Source organism: Aethalodelphis obliquidens, unplaced genomic scaffold (assembly GCF_003676395.1).
Source record: "Aethalodelphis obliquidens isolate GAN/ISIS:26980383/991018 unplaced genomic scaffold, ASM367639v1 scaffold1, whole genome shotgun sequence".
Classification (NCBI taxonomy): Eukaryota; Metazoa; Chordata; class Mammalia; order Artiodactyla; family Delphinidae; genus Aethalodelphis; species Aethalodelphis obliquidens.
The window spans coordinates 16854884-16865783 of NW_020837945.1; the positions used below are offsets into that span (position 1 = coordinate 16854884).

General features: G+C 34.2%; 1 long non-coding RNA gene across 1 annotated transcript in view; it reads left to right on the top strand.

Annotated features, from left to right (window-relative positions):
• The window catches only part of LOC113614837 (uncharacterized), a 28827-nt gene extending 18199 nt beyond the window's left edge, over positions 1 to 10628 (top strand). The window contains exon 3 of the long non-coding RNA XR_003430870.1: positions 10416 to 10628. This is a non-coding gene — a long non-coding RNA (uncharacterized LOC113614837). The remainder of the gene's footprint in view (positions 1 to 10415) is intronic.
• The last annotated feature ends 272 nt before the right edge of the window (positions 10629 to 10900 follow it).

A 10900-nucleotide genomic window follows, 5' to 3' on the forward strand; every position in this document is an offset into this window, starting at 1 on the left:
GTAGAACATACATAAAATAAAGTTTGTCATTTTAACCATTTTTATGTCCAATTTAGTGGTTTTGATTACATTTTTAATGTTGTGCAACCATCATCGCTATTTCTAAAAATCTTCATCACCAAAACAGAAACTCTCAACTCAGAAACCCATTAAGCAATCATCTTCATTCTCTTCTTTCTCTAGCCTCTGGCAATTTCTAATTTATTTTCTATCTCTGTGAATTTGCCTATCCTACATACTTCATATAAGTGGAATTATACAATATTTGCCCATTTGTGTCTGACTCATTTCACTTAGCATAATGTTTTCAAGGTTCATCAATGTCGTAGTATGTGTCAGAACTTCAACCCTTTCTGTGGCTGAATAATGTATGTATATACCACATTTTGTTTATTCATTTATCTGTTGGTGGACATTTGGTTTGTTTCTACCTTTTAGCTATTGTGGATAATCAACATTGGTATACAGGTATCAGTTTGAAACTTTGCTTTCAACTATTTGGGGTATATACTTAGGAGAGGAACTGCTGGGTTATATGATCATTCTATGTTTAATTCTTTAGAAGCTGCTAAACTATCTTCTACATAGGCTGCGCCACTTTACATTCCCATAATCAGTATCAGAGGGTTAAAATTTCTCCACACCCTCATCAACACTTTTTATTTTCCCTTTTTTTTCTAATTATAGTCATCCTGGTAGATATGAAGGGGTATCTCACTGTGACTTTGATTTGCATTTCCCTAATGACTAACAGTGTTAAACATCTTGTCATGTGGTTATTGTCCATTGTATATCTTCTTTGGAGAAATGTTTATTCAAGTCCTTCACCAAATTTTTAGTTCTTTTCTTTTTTTATTGTTGCATTGTAGGTATTCTTTATATAATCTGAATAGTAAAGCCCTATTAGATATATGATTTGCATATACTTCCCTTATTCTGTAAGTTATTTTTTCACTTTCTTGATAATGTCCTTTGATGTACAAAATTCTTAATTTTGATGACGTCCAATTTGTGTGTCATATCTTTTGTTGCTGCTACTTTTGGCACCATACCAAACAATCCAATGCCAAATACAAGACTGGGAAAACTTACCTTTATGTTTTCTTCTAAGAGTGTTATGGTTTTTATCTTATATTTAAGTCATTAATCAATTTTGAATTAATTTTTTATACAGTGTGAAACAAGGGCCCAACTTTGTTCTTTTGCCTGTGGAAATCCGGTTGTCCCAGCACGATTTGTTGAAGAGACTATTCTTTCTCCATTGAATATACTTGGAACCCTGTGGAAAATCAATTGTCCAGAAATATATGGGTTTATTTCTGTACTATTAACTTTATTCCATTGTTATTTCTGGACTCTCAGTTTTATTCACTATGGGTAGTATTGGAATCATAACAATATTAAGTCTTCCAATCTTTCCATTTATTTAAGTTTCCTTTAACTTCTTTCACAGCGTTTTGTAGTTTTTAGTGTATAATTGTTTACCTCTTTGTTTAAATTTATTCTGAGATGTTTTGTTCTTTTAGATGATGCTGTAAATGGGATCATTTATTAATTTCCTTTTTGTATGTATATTCATAATGGATATTGGTTTGTAATTTCCTTTTTTCTTTTATAAGTCTCTGTCTAGATTTATTATCAGGATAATGCTGGCCTTCTATAATCATTTAAGAAGCGTATCCCCCTCTTCTATTTTTGGAATAATTTGAAAAGGATTTCTGTTAATTCTTTTTTAAAAGTTTAATAGAGTTCTCCAGTGAGACCATCTGATCCTGGGCTTTTCTTTGTTGGGGAACTTTTGATTATTGGTTCAGGCTATGTGATTATTATAGGACTATGAGATTTTCTATTTCTTATTGAGTCATATTCGTTAATTTATGTACTGTTAGGAATTTATCCGTTTCATCTAGGTTATCAAATTTTTTGACACACAATTGTCCATAATATTCTCATAATCCTTACTGTCATTAAAAGCATATTTTAATTGATAAAGAGAAAAATGTGGGCTTTCTCCAATTTCTACAACTGTCAAGAAGAAATCATTCAGTTTTTAAAATTTTTCATTATGCCCTATGTCTCAATCTTAACATTATCCCTTCTTGAAGGTTTTGGTGGGTGAGTGTCATATAGAAGGTCAAATTGTGGAATCTGATTTTGGAAAATCATTGACAAAATTCTGGCTGGTGACAGACACTAGTGAAAATTATTGACAAAATTCTTGCTAGTGTAAGAGAATTTTATTCTTAGAGAAAACATTCAATGAATTTTCATCTTTTACTGTAGTATGATTAGTGTTCAAAAGCAATGTGAAAACTGATGCTATTATATTGGTGGCCAAAGATGAAATACAGAACAAGGACATTCTTTACCTTTAGCCACCATTCAAGGAATTATGAAAAATACAGATGATCTGTGATAAATCTCTCTTGTAAACTTATCATTTGATTATGTATCACAAATGCCCCCCAACACACACACACATTTATCTCTCTATTTCTCTCACTCTCGCTCTGACTCTTTCTCTTTCTCTCTCTCTCTCACACACAATCTTAACCAGAGATTAGTGTCTTAACACAATAAAAAGTGTCCTTCTTTCAAAGGTCTTTAATGAGTATCAATGTAAAAAAAAATAAAAAAAAGGAACATTTGCTTGGGAACCTTTGGATGGATAATTATGTGATAAGGTATGCTAGACATTCAGAGGTATTGATTTGTGCCTAGCTAGAGAAATGCTTTGAATGCTTAACTTTGCCACCTGTAGAGTATCCTGTCATGTCCCTAAACTGACCAAATCCAAGAGGATCAGTAAGTTTTCCACTGGGTGGAAAACTCTGATGGTAGAATGACTCAGATTTTCTTCCAATCTTAAGTTTCTGTCATTTAAAATAAGTCTGTGTTGTCTAGGGTTATGAGATCAAATTGTGTTTCTTTGTCACTGGAAATCCCCACTATAAACCTAAGAACAGGCCATTCAAAAGCTCTCACTGAGGCAACACACTTAGTAGAAAAGCATGACTTCATTTTGGCATGGTTTGTCTTCAGAGCAGGTCAGTGAATTGTATGAATAAGTGGATTGTTCATGGGTGCTGGATCAAATTAGACTTTCATTTATTTTTAGAAATTCATTAGACCAATTATGACAACCACAAAGGGATGTCTTATGACTGAGAAGTGCAAATTATAAGAACAGTAGTATTCATTGTTAAGTGTGAGATGAAAATTTCTGTGTGGCTTACTCATTAAAACTTGTTTCCTTTAATGGAAATGTCTTTTATAAAATGCAGATTGCAGGTAAAAGTCACTGTACCAAAACATAATTACTGAGCTACAACATGCTGGTAAATTCAAACTGTTTGTAAAATAAATTCAGGTCAGAATTTATACAGGAAACCGAAAAGAAACAATTTTCTCTTTTACCATTTTGTTCTCAGTTGTGAAAATTCACTCAATGAGTTTCATACATGTAGAAACAGAAACTAAAATTATTATACACTTGGGATTTTGATGCCCATATTTAAGCAATTCAGATAAAAATACTTAATACCTATCCTAGTCTAGGAAAATTGGCCTAGCCTTTGTAGTCTGACTAATTTATGTCTGATTCTAGTGCTTTTTGACTTTTGGCATCTCCCTTATATTCCTCAACCTTAATATACTCATTGGTAAAATAGGGACAACTGTCTTTATTTTTTAAGAATAAAACATCAATCAAGTGAAAAAAAGATGTGTGTTATATACCTGGAATATAATTAATTCTATATAATATTAGCTAATTTAATGTAACATCACATAATTAAGCACATATCTGTAAATGGGAAAATATTGACATTGAATTTATACTTTTCTTTACAAACCCTTAGAAACATCACAAAGCAAGCATACACTATTTATACAACTACTTTTCATTTGCCATGGTTAATCATTCCCTAATCACTTAAACCTCTCCCTCAACAAATAGCAAAATATGTATAAGGATTTTTAAAAACAAAAAATATTAGCATTGAAAAAAGACTTCCCTAGATTTTATATTTTGTTGTAATTGAAATGTTTCAGTTAAAGACAAAACATTAATCATTTTGCCAACTTATTAACATATTTGCAGCCCACACAAAAAGGTTTGGTGTTTAGAGAATTATTTTTAAGTTTGAATTAGCAACTTAGATTTCTTCATGTTCATCACAGCCAAATTACTTAGGCAACTAGAAAAAGAAATTTCTGAATAGTATTTGTCTCCCTTAGCTAAATGTCAGATTATGGAGACATCTTGACGCTTGTTTGTAAGTAAACAATTTAATAAAGAACAGTTTATGTGATAATATATATTTTATTTGGTGATTTCAGTGAAAATGCCTGCACATACAAATCTTGCAGTACAGTTGCAATGTATATGTTTGATTTGAGGAGTTCTCTTGTAATCTGAGAACTCTGTTTGTTAAGCAAATGTTTTGTTTTATCTTGAAGAAACAAAACCAGGCAGTGGCAGCACTTATGGCAACTGGAAGCCAATATTACTGTATAAGGTAAAGTTATCAAGTGAGATTGTCTTGGTTTCTTACAAATACAGTTCTAGGCTCTAGTTCCTTTAATTGTGAGACCTGTTTCACACTAATATTAATATCTATATAAAAATTGATGATATTATGAGATAGACTTTAGAGTCAGATCAATATAATCTCAAATCAGGGGTTCAAAGGATTCAATTTCTATCAGCTTCCATTTCCTGAAACTGAATAAACTTCTGGTTTTGTTGAGGATGATGATGACTGATAATGGTCTTGATAGAATTGTTAGACAGGTCACAGATTAAAAAACAACAACAGAGACTAAGGTCCTTTTACAGCTCTAGAATGACTACTCAACTAACTTTTTCTTAGTTTGTTGTTTATGAGTGCATCAATTATAACTCTCACTAAGATTTCCAAAGCCTTTACAACTAACAAAGAAGCTGTGGTTTCCATTGATCGTACTTCTGGGTAAGCCAGTAAAAATGGAAAATTGTTCAAAAAAAATCCTGCATGAGTAGCCAAGACAGTAATCAGAAAGCACATTTTCATGTAGATTTCTCAATTGGATTAACTTGGCAAGAATGTACCAAAACCAAGTTACACTCTATTGGGTTTTTTTTTTTTTTTATAGGAATGGAATAATATCTTTAAACAAAGCAGACTCAGTGTCTGCTTAGGACCTTGTCTAATTACCTGCAGCAAAACAAGGCAGAGTGGGAAAGACACAGAGATCAAATCACCCTACACCCTGTAGAACTGAAAGGGCAGACACTGCCCTTTTGAAAATAAAAGCATAAGGTGCCAAAGTTTAACAGAAGTTTGAATTCCAGATAAGCACTCAGAAAATTCTAAGACAGTCAGAGAGTATAGTCCTCTAGAAAGGAGAGGGTATTAGCCAAGAATTCAAGGCCACAGACAGAAAGTGTGTCCTTTCACAAATGACAATTAACATTTGAGAAGAGAAAGTAGGGACTGAGGTGTTCAGTCCTCTACTAAAACAGAAACTCAGACCTAAGCCATAAGATTGAGGTCAGGGGAAAATTTACAAAATCATACACTGTCTTTTACGTCTTTGCTGATTAAAGAGGATGGCATATTTTCTATCACCGAGACAAGGTGTCAGGAAACTATTTCTGTAGAGGCCCAGATAATAAATATTTTAGAATTTGTGAGCCATGCTGCTTTTATCACAACAGGTACTTGGTAAATGAACATTCTTGGCTGTATTCCAGTAGCAATTTATTTACAAAAACAGGAGGCTGGGCCAGACTTTGCTAGTGGGCCATCATTTTCAGACCCCTGATTTAGATGCTAGAACAAAAACATTACCTGTTCTATGACAACTTTTGTCTGAGCTAGTTAGACTAATGTGGTCAGCAGAATTCTGTGCTGGATTTTGGAACCAGAGGAATGGAGTGCCAGGAGTAGTGAGTTATCAGACCCCATTTATTCTCTGGCTTTACCTCTTACTGCTCAACTTCTTGGTTGCTCTAATTGGCCATGCTAGCCTTCTTGTTGCTTAAATATCCAGGAAAGCTATAATCTCAGAGTATTTGATCTTGCTGTTGCCTTTGTCCAAAATAATCTTCTCCTAGATAACTTCCCTTAAATATTTGTTCAAATATGCCTATATTTGTTAGGGGTATGTCTGGAATCAGATTTCACCTCAGATGTTCAAATGAGGAGCATATAGTCAATAATCTACTAACATAGTTGTGGGAAAGATGAAAGGAACAGGCAAAAAGTGATATGCAGGATCTAACAAGAGCAGAAAGGGAAGATCAAGGGAGGAATCCCAGTACTTTGAACTAAAAGAGCAATGACAGAGTCACAGTACTTGAGTGAGATTCAAGAGTGGAATAGACACTGGTCTTCATTAAATTGATTTCCTTGATTTTAGAAAAGAAAAATCATGTAGATGAACACATGGGGTTGGGTAGAAAGTGTGTGAATTGTTATCTGAGACACCCACTGAGAGTAGACCTTAAACAACTGGGAGAATAGGATGATTGGCTCAGCAAGGGTCAGCCAGCATCTTTTTCAGGCCAACCCTGCACATGCACAATTGGCTTATTTTAGAGGTAGCCATGGTGGCTGCTGACAACCTCAACAGCATGGACTCCTTCTCACAGAGGCTGATATAGCTATTGCTGATGCAAAATATCCATTATGCTGTCATCAGAAACCAATGCTGCTGCCTCGATATGACACTCCCTTGAAGACACCAACCAACTCCTTGGTTGCAAATTGATTATTCTGGATCCTTTCCTAAAAGGTCAGCCATTGGACTCAGGTGAAAGTTTGTTTTTCTTGCTCCCAGTGCATAGGATAGCACTACTTACTACCTGAGGATTCACAGATACTCTGATACACAATTCTGTATTATGTAACCTCAGGTAAGGAGCCTATTTTATGGTGAAAGAGGTATAGCAATGGACACAAGCCATTGCATACTAATACCACATCATCCAAAAAGAGGTGACCTGGGAAAGTGTTGTAATAATTTTTAAAAGTGAAGCTAAGCAGAGTCTTGAAGGTAATATTCATTATATGAATGATGTCCTTTGTGATACAGAATGTACCTTCTTGACTCAATGGTCATTAACTAATAAGATAGACCATGAGATTCTAGGAACCAAATGGTAAAAGTAGAAGTGTCCCTATTTTCCTTACTTCCAGTGCCCAGTGCTTAATTTTCAAGAGCTGGCCAAAGGTCAGTCCTGAAAACTGGCATTTTGGGAGAGTGTGAATGATTTGAACACCCACATCTATTGAGTTAATTCTTTCTTATACAGTTAGGAATATGGAGATAAATATCAAATGAATACAAAAAAAATCAGAAAATGTGGAAGTGTTTGCTTCTATGTGGAAAACTGAGGAGATGTGAAGGGTTAAGAATGATATTCCTGGTTTGGGTAATAACTCTTATGAGTGGCAAGGCCAGAAGGCATTATGGTACAAGCCATATATAAAACAGTTGTGTATTTCTCTATTACACACTCTAAAATAAGCTATTATCTCTTGTCTGTTCATAATTGAGATTTGTATCTTTAAAATGACTTTCTTATAATAGTTAAACTGAAATTAATAAATAGTTTTTTTTATGGTAAATTATTTCAATGTGTTTAACCCACTGGCAATTTTCTAGACATTGCCTAATCTCTTCCTTGATCCCACTTCCATATGTGCACAAAATACTGTACTTTAGAACATCAGAATCATACCTTGGTACTTTAGTATGCATATAAACTTTTCTGAATATGTTTAAACAAACAATTTATGTTAATTACTAACCTTAATATTGGTTTTCTATGCTTTTTAAACAAAACTACTTAGATATCTAATGTTAACAAAGGTATGATGTAAAAACCTTTTCAGTCACTATGTAAGCTGTTGGAAAGAGTGTCAATAGAAAAAAAAGATGTCATTCTAAATCTTTCCTTTAGCAAAATACACCTATGATCTGTGATGGGTCTCATGCTAACTTCTCAATTCAAGCATTTGCACTGAAAAGTTACTGGTAACATTATAAAGAAAAAGGTAATGGAAAAGTAGCTTTGCAAATCACACTGTCAAGAGAAGAGTCTTCTTATGGTTTTTGCCAACATATCCATTTCCTTTGCCAGCAAATCTTCTTTAGCATTAGGTAATCAAATTTACATTTGCCACAAGGAGACAAATGCTTTTGATCTCTTAATAGTGAAAGGATTCTGGTCTGTAATGGAGCAGAACTTTAATTGGACTCCACAAGGGGTATTGTAATAGTTTGTACATATAGGTTTCAAATGAAAAAAGGAATAGAGAAAGAACTGCTGTTGTGGCTTGATAACACATTTTTATATAGTTTTTATAATGAGCAATGATTCTTTCACAATATTTTATATAATTTATTTAACCTTCTCTGAGACTAAAAAGAACTTGAAATATAACCCTATCATTTTAATATTTGTGTCTATATGTGAAGAAATGAGGCTGAAACTTTTAATAAGAATGTAAATTATTTTATTTTTGTGTTATGTATTATAATACATATCAAAACAGATTTCTAGAACCAAATATTTCTTGGAGAAAATATTTTTTTCCTAATGCAAAGGATAGAAGTACTAATAAAAGAGACACTCTCATCCAGTTGCTGGAAAATGTTAACACTCATACATACCAAAAGGAACAAGTAAACTTTATAATGGAACAGGATTCCTAGTATGGTACATAGTTTTGTGTTTTCATTAGTTCCTTTACTTTTATTATGTTTTGAATTAATTTTCTCTTTCTCCCAGGTATTCACCTCATCTCCCAGGTAATCATCTGAGCTAGTGAGTATAATAAGAATAAATACAGGCATGTGACAAAAATGGACTCCGGAAAATTACAGAAATGCTGGCATGCCTTCATTTCTTATGAAGGCTAAAGGCCTCAAATGATTAAGTCACCTTGAAGCAGAAACAAAAATGTTTATTGGAATGTCAAATATAAAATACTTTTACAGAAACAGCAAATGTAATCCCAGATTAGTTCCAGTGTACCACATCTCAGTTCCAAAAGGTTTTCTTTGTTGGAAAAAAAGAAAAAAAAAAAAAAAAACACTTTAGATATGTTATAGAAATCAAATATCCAGCAACTGGTGACTTTGCAATGGCTAGGTTAGTAAAGAGGCGAGTTTATTTTTCTCTGTGTATGCTTCAATAGTGAAATGATTTATTTTCTTTTCATTTAGTGAGGGAAGTGAAAGAAGAAATATAATGCAAATTCAGCAAAATAGAGCTAGATCAAACTTGCATAAAATAACAAAAAATATTGTTGACTGATATTTTGTGTAATGATTTAATATAAAGGGTCATTCTTGTGACTCTCTAAGAAGATGAGTAACTACTTTTTTTTTTATTTGTAATAACAAAGATCATTTTATATCAGTACATTAGATTCTTGTCTGCTTGTGGGTCCTATGATTTTACTTACTTCCATTTTAATGTGACTGAGAGACTAAAATATGACCTTTACAGCAGCTTGAGACTAATTAAATCAAATGCAGAATCCAAAGGTCTTTTTGCTTTTGGGTGTTAAGAAGGAACATGAATTTCAAAAAAGCAAATTATGTTAAATAGTTGAAAATTGTCCTAACTACTTTGGGATGCCAACGTATTCATTCAGTTCTTACTTTGTCATCTGCAAATTCATTCCCTTGAATAACAGGGCACTAGCACTTCTGAAACATGAAGTCAAGGATAGCTAGTATGCTAGGATAAAGTGTGCTTCGGAAAAGAATACAATTTCCCTTGTAGATTTTTGTTAACCTGTTTATTTATTTATTTTATTTATTTATTTATTTTTTTGGTATGCGGGCCTCTCACTGTCGTGTCCTCTCCCGTTGCAGAGCACAGGCTCCGGACGCGCAGGCTCAGCGGCCATGGCTCACGGGCCCAGCCGCTCCGCGGCATGTGGGATCCTCCCGGACCAGGGCACGAACCCGTGGCCCCTGCATCGGCAGGCGGACTCTCAACCACTGTGCCACCAGGGAAGCCCTGACCTGTTTATTTTTAAATATTGTGTATATGTACAAGAAAGCAGGATCTCTCAAGAGCTGTTTGCCCCTTTGTCTGATTCTTGTTTGATGCTACTCAGTAGTTTTGGACTGATTTTGAGAGAAATTGGTATTTTTATAATTGCCACCTATAACTGGCAAAATCACATAAATGTCAGTATTTTTACTGTCTAATAATTTACTCCATCTCTCTCTTCTTTTCTTCCTTCTTTCCTCTTTCCTTTTTTCCTTCTTTCTCTTTCTTTTTTTCTTTCTTTTTCCCTTTCTTTCTTTCCCTGTGTCTGACGGATGGTATGCAGATCTTCGTGAAGACCCTGACCTGCAAGACCATCACCTTGGAGGTGGAGCCCAGGGAGCCTGAGAATGTGCAGTCCAAGATCCAGGATAAAGAAGGCATCCCCCTGACCAGCAGAGGCTCCTCTTTGCAGGCAAACAGATGGAAGATGGCCGCACTCTTTCTGATTACAACATCCAGAAAGAGTCGACCCAGCACCTGGTCCTCTGTCTGAGGGGTGGCTGTTAATTGTTCAGTCTTGCATTCATAATGCCCAATGATGGCATCACTCTGCAATCTAGCCATTTGCCCCAATTTAAGATTAGAAATTATCAGTTTCAGTAATAGCTGAACCTGTTCAAAATGTTAATGTTTTTCTTCCTTCCTTCCTTCCTTCCTTCGTCTTTCCTTCCTTCTTTCCTTCCTTCCACTTCTTTTTTCTTCCTTTCCTTCTTTCCAAGGCTGTCTGAAAAGCAAAATATAGGCAAGCAAACAAATATTTTGTGATATCATCACAAGTCATGAAAAAGACTAATATCATTATAAATCACTATAAATAACAAATCAAACATGTCACTATAC